Here is a 6,202-nt window from a genome sequence, read left to right on the forward strand (position 1 = left end):
GAAGTGGCGCTATGGCTCAAGTGGTAGAGTGTTAGCCTTAAGCTGAAGAGCTGAGGGAAAGCACCCAGGCCCAGAGTTCAGGCCCCATGACTGGACCCAAAAAAAAAAAAAAAAAAGACAAGATTTTATCACAGAGGGATGCAGTGTCTCCTGTAATTCTAGCTACTCAGGAGCTGAGACCTCTAAGGATGGTCGTTTGAAGCCAGCCCTGTCAGAAGAAGCCTAAAGCAGCGCTGTTGAGGCACATACACATACAATCATATTCTTAAAACCTTTTGCAGGAGCTGGGAATGTGGCTCACTGGTAGAGTGCTTGCCTAGCATTCATGAGCCCCAGGTTCAATTCTTCAGTACCACATAAACAGAAAAAGCCAGAAGTGACACTGTGGCTCCAATGCTAGCCTTGAGCAAAAGAAGCTGAGGGATGTGCTGGGAAGGTGGCTCAGTGGTAGAGCGCTTGCCTTGCATTGCATGAGGCCCTGGGTTCGATTCCTCAGCACCACATATGCAAAAAGAAAAAAGCCGGAAGTGGCGCTGTAGCTCAAGTGGTAGAGCGCTAGCCTTGAGCTGAAGAGCTGAAGGACAGCACCCAGGCCACAGAGTTCAGGCCCCACAACTGGACCCCCCAAAAAAAACCACACAAAAGCTGAGGGACAGTGCGCAGGCCCTGAGTTCAAGCCCCCTTACTGGCCAAAAACCCTAAAACTTCTGTATTACAAAATAAAGTGTTGGCTTAACAAATGCTTTAATTTCTACAAAATGCTTTTCTAAAATTACAGTGGTAATAGACAAAGCAAAAATATTAATAAGAGGAAGGAAACCCTTAGCCTTGTAAGTTGATAGAACATGTTAACTTTCTTTTAGCCACAAATCTTGTTGTGCAAAAGAATGTACTTTTGGCTATTCTATGCATTGAGGCTAAGTGGTCTAGAAGTTTCCACTGAGGCCCTTATTTTAGGTTTTTGGTCTGCAAATTAACTCTTTTTAGACTCTTTAAGGGACCTAATGCAGGAACTAGTAAGCCATTGATACAAATTTCTGCCCTGTACTTTGAAAATGTACTCATCAGGTTGAGATCTGAGGATCATACAAAACCAATCCACGCAAGCAATTCTATGAGCCTATCTCCAGTTGTGCATGGGTGCATACACACACACACACACACACACATACACATACACACACGGAAGTCAGTGACAGTTTCAGAGGACAGGATGTGATGGATCTTTTTTTGAAGGCAGAAGGAAATATGATTATTAAGGGTGATAAAAAAATCCCCACACAATATCAAAAGCAAAAGTAGAAACAGCACTAGGATACAGTCTGTATAATAAGAATCAGAGGAGGCAGAGAACAAGTAGAACTGGCAGCGTGTTAGTCTTGGAGGACATTTTGATTATGTGCTCTGATAAGTCATCATGACTCAGTCCTTAATTAAAGTTTAACTTGTACTAGACTCTTCATTAGGGAACAGTATGTGAAATGCTTATGATGATTTTTAGAATCAAGTCCTTTTTGATGCTTTTCATCAAAAGCCATTAGGAAGGTATCATACAGAAGTTTTCTTTGACTTTCCCCAACTCACATTGTCACTTGCCCAGGTCATTTAAATGTTACATTTTTAATGTTTTAATTAGGCTCTGTGTTTAGTCAGTGCAGTTCTTCCTGGCTTTGTGAAATGGGCCAGTTCTGAAGCATAGGAAATACCATGATAAGACCAGATCTTGGAATGGAAAGATCAATTAGAATTCTGCAAGACTAGTGCTCTGGTTTACATTTCATATGCTAAGTCTTATCTTCCTCCATTAGTGGAAGTATCCAGAATAATGGTTAATGTTGTATTCTTTTTCTGTATTTCCCTGATCTAGATTTTCTTTGTATCAGTGCTGCTTAATTCAGTGAATATTTATAAAGATCATTTTGGATGTGAGGCACTGACTGCACTTGCTTGCATCTGGTTGCAAAGTGTAAAGATTTGGAATTCAGATCTTGGGGATCTGTAGTTCTATCACTGCAACAATAAAAATATGTATATGATACAGCAATAGCACTGGTGTCTAGAAAATTACCTCCACCTAAGTATCCTACTGCAAGGCATTGAAAATGTTGAGACCTCTTTTTTTTTTTTTTTTTTGCCAGCTGTGGGGCTTGAACTCTGGGCCTGGGCGCTGTCCTTCAGCTCAAGGCTAGCGCTCTACCACTTGAGCCACAGTGCCAACCCCGGGAAGAAAACTCTGTGACTCTTTATCTACAATAAACTACTAGAAAACTGGAAGTGGTGCTTTAGCTCAAGTGGCAGAGCACTCGCCTTGAGCTGAAGAGCTGAGGGACAGCGCCCAGGCCCAGAGTTCAAACCCCATGACCAACGAAAAAAAAAATGGTTCAGTTGTACGAATTTACTAGGACTCAGTGTTCTTCCTGCCCATATCCTAAGTTTTTACTCTGAAAATTTTTCTTTGTTATTATAAAGGTGATAGACAGAGTGGTTACAGTTTCATAAGTCAGGTAATGAGTATAGTATATTGCTTTTTGGACAATGTCACACCTTCTCTTGCTCTCTCCGGTTTTTCTTTCCCATCCCTACCCACAAGTTCTATATTCATTTTCAACATAGTGTCTAGTGAGGACCACTGCTGCACTTCTTTCTAATTTATTATTCTTGATTTACCTGTATTTTTCCTGATCCTGAGTTTATGTTTTCTTTCTGTTCTTATAAACTGCCTCATCTCTATGATGTAATTAAAACTAAACAGTAATTATTTTTTAAAAACTTTATTTCAAGGAAAGAGGATAAGCCCCAAAGGGAAGTTTGGGTGGCAAAGATCCGATGAAACAGAAGAGTCCTACTGGAATTCCAGAGAAATGCCTGTGGTTCTTACATGTCCTGAGAATGACAACCTAGCCTTCATCTGCTGACCTCCATAGAGGGAGAGAATGGATAAAAGCTACCATCTCATCTTTACCTTCCTACGTAAATGCTGTTGGCAAGAATTCAGAAACTAGCCAGGCACACTGATGTTTCACGCCTGTGATCCTAGCTACTCAGGAGACTGAGATCTGAGGATCACAGTTCAAAGCCAGCCCAGGCAAGAAAAGTCTGAGAATCTTATCTCCAATTAAGCACCAAAAAAGCCAGAAGTGTAGCTGTGGCTCAAGTAGTACAGCCCTAACCTTGAACACAAAAGCTCAGGGACCAACAAACATACCCACACACAAATCTAAACTGGGAACCAAGGAAGATTTAATCACTGTTGACTTATTAATATGTGTCTTTATTCACTTTTAATTCCTAATTATAGCAACAATGAAATGGCCCTCTGCTTAGGAGAGTAGCAAGAATGGGAAGGACTGAAAAACTAGCTTGGGAGAAGACAAGTAAAGGACAAAGAAAATTGGTAAACATGACATTGAATAAGTTGAGTTCCCTGAAGAGCTTCAGATTCTAGGGGGGTGTTTATTACCAAAAAAATTAAAAAGCTTGTATTTCCAGCATAGAATAAGATAAACAGTCTGAGGGATACTTCTACTTGATTAGTAAGGATCAAAAAGTATTTTTTTCTTTTTTGATGATTCAAATCTAATGTTTATTACTGTGCCTATTATTAAAATAACCAAAGAAAAATCAATTTTAAAAATGCCCAACTGTCAGTCCAGGCAGTATTGATGTTTCAGCTTGACTGGTTCATGGTAGAGCATAAATATGTGGGCATCTGAAGCAATTCCTTACAGACCCAGCTTGGTTCTCCTCCAGTGTCTTCTCTTGGTGTTGTACCTGATTTTGTTACCAGTTTTCATCGGAATCCACTGGGGAATGGGGCGATTTTGCTTTTGTTTCTTGACCGGAAACTGCTTGATTCTGAAAGTCTTGGGAGAAGACATGATGAGAAGCTCTGGGAGGCGCAGTAACTACAATGGCAGAACAAAAGCTGAAGAGCAAGTATTTTTTTCTTGTTTGGGGGATTCACTATATTGACTAAGCTGGCTTTTAGCTTCCATTTCTCCTGCTTCTGGAAGCCTTCTGAGAACTGGGGTAAGAGAAGTGCACCACCACCCCTAAGCTAAGAACTTTTTTAAAACTTTACTTACTGGAAGAACGACAGAAGCCAAACATAGCATAGGATTGCCTAGTTATTTGATTCTAGAGAGGAATATGTGTGACAAGAATAATGTTGAATTCAGTTTCAGGTAAGCTTTGGACTTATTTATTGTTGTTGGTCCTGGGCTTGAACTCAGGGCCTAGACACTGTCCCAGCGCTTCTTTTGCTCCAGGGTAGCACTCTACCATTTGAGCCACAGCTCCACTTCCAGCTCTTTTGGGGTAGTTTATTAGAGATAAGAGTCTCACAGACTTTTCTGCCTGGGCTGGCTTTGAACTACAATCCTCAGATCTCAGCCTCCTGAGAAGCTAGGATTACAAGAGTGAGCCACCAGCACTCAGCCAGCATTGGACTTTTGATGGAATTGTAATTCTTAATTTCAGCTTGGGGGGGCAATGTACAGGGGTGTTAATTATGCCTCCCCAGATAGGCCACCACTAGAGCCATTATCCCATCCCCAATCACTTTCATTTGTAGTGTCCTTGTGTAGACCAGTCTAGACCATGGGCCAAGAGAGTCCCGTTATTTGGACCTTAACATGGTTAAACTTGAGCCTTGATTGATGATAGGTTTAGAAAGATGTTGTTTGGGAGTTTTATTTTTCTAAAATAGATCAGAGGACTGAGAACATAGGTCAGTGGCAGATCACGCTCCTAACATACATAAGCCCCTGGGTTCAACTCCCAGTACCGCAAACAAAGTATTGATAGAATGGAAGGTTTGTGAAGATGAAGCCAGGGTGACATAAAAGATGTCCATAGAACATCCACCCTTCCCCACCAGGCCAGCTGCTTCTTTCTCCCTTGTAGCTAGAAACACAAGGCAATTTGCAGCCTCAGGATATGGAGGAACATGAAGTATACACTTTTGTTGATTTCTAAGACCTTCCCCAATCCACCTTCATGGTCATGGCTGACTGAAAACGCAAGACCTTTCTGCCTCTGCTTCCTTAATGCTGGGATTACAGGTGTGGACCACCATGTTTGCTTCTCTACTGCCTCTTCTACTGATCTTGGGGTCTATAGCTACTTTCTTCAGAATGAAGAAAATTACTCTTTTGTCCTTCCTTTGATGGGCTCCTTGCCACTGATCTGAACAAACACAACAAAATACTTTTTGTTCAAATACTTTTTGTCAGCATTATCTTCCAATTCTCCAATTCAAAAAGGTCCATGAGAATTGGAAAACAGTGGAAAATGGAGACATACACTATATTGCCAAATACAGGTGAGAATCATTTTCACTTTTGGTCTGAGTTTCTGAGTCCTTGTGTTGTCCAACTAATTTGACTTGTACTTTTAAAGTTGTTGTTTTTTAATCTCTAAAATCAGTCTAGGAGAATTTTATGTTTCAGAATTTCCCTTTCTGCTTTCAGTTCTGATGGGTACCACTCAGTATAACGTATATTTGTTCAGAAGATTTAATTATGGTCTTCATTAGCCATATGACTAAGGAACCTTTCTGAATTTCAGTTCTTTCTGTTTTTCTTGTTGAGACAAGGTCTTGTTATATAGTCCAAATTGGCCTGGAACTTTTGATCCTCCTGCATCAGATTACAGACCATGGGAATTATTTATTTTTAAATAAAATAACATCTCTTCCTAGAAATGGATGTATGACTAGATTAGATTATGCACATATTTTTACAAAGTGAAAATTATATATATATATATATATATATATATATATATATATATATATAGGCTCATGCCTATAAACTTAGCTACTCAAGAGGTGGAGGGGGGAAAAACATTTATATAATCAGCCTATCATTAGAAAATCAAGAGACTAGTTCTAGAGAGAAGCAGATTTAGGAATACATGCATATAATAAAGGGGAAATACCTTGAAAGTAATTATTGAAAATACATGAAAGTAATTATTGAAAATAATACTTTTCAAGCACAATTTTAGGAATACAGAAGTGCAAGGGTGATTAGTGGCAATGATCTGAGGTGATGACAACATGAATACTTTTCTCAATACTTTAACCACTTAAGCTGAGTGCCAGTGACTCTGTAATCCTCAGCCTCTCAGGAGGCTGAGACCTGATGATTAAGGCTTCAAGTGAGCTGGGCAGGAAAGTCTGGGAGATTCTTTTTTTTTT

At 39.9% G+C, this 6,202-nt stretch overlaps 1 pseudogene; it reads right to left on the bottom strand.

Annotated features, from left to right (window-relative positions):
- Window positions 1–3,597: 3,597 nt before the first annotated feature.
- Window positions 3,598–3,878, bottom strand: LOC105987496 (annotated as a pseudogene).
- Window positions 3,879–6,202: the final 2,324 nt, after the last annotated feature.

This window comes from Dipodomys ordii, unplaced genomic scaffold (assembly GCF_000151885.1).
Source record: "Dipodomys ordii isolate 6190 unplaced genomic scaffold, Dord_2.0 Scaffold42, whole genome shotgun sequence".
Taxonomy (NCBI): domain Eukaryota; kingdom Metazoa; phylum Chordata; class Mammalia; order Rodentia; family Heteromyidae; genus Dipodomys; species Dipodomys ordii.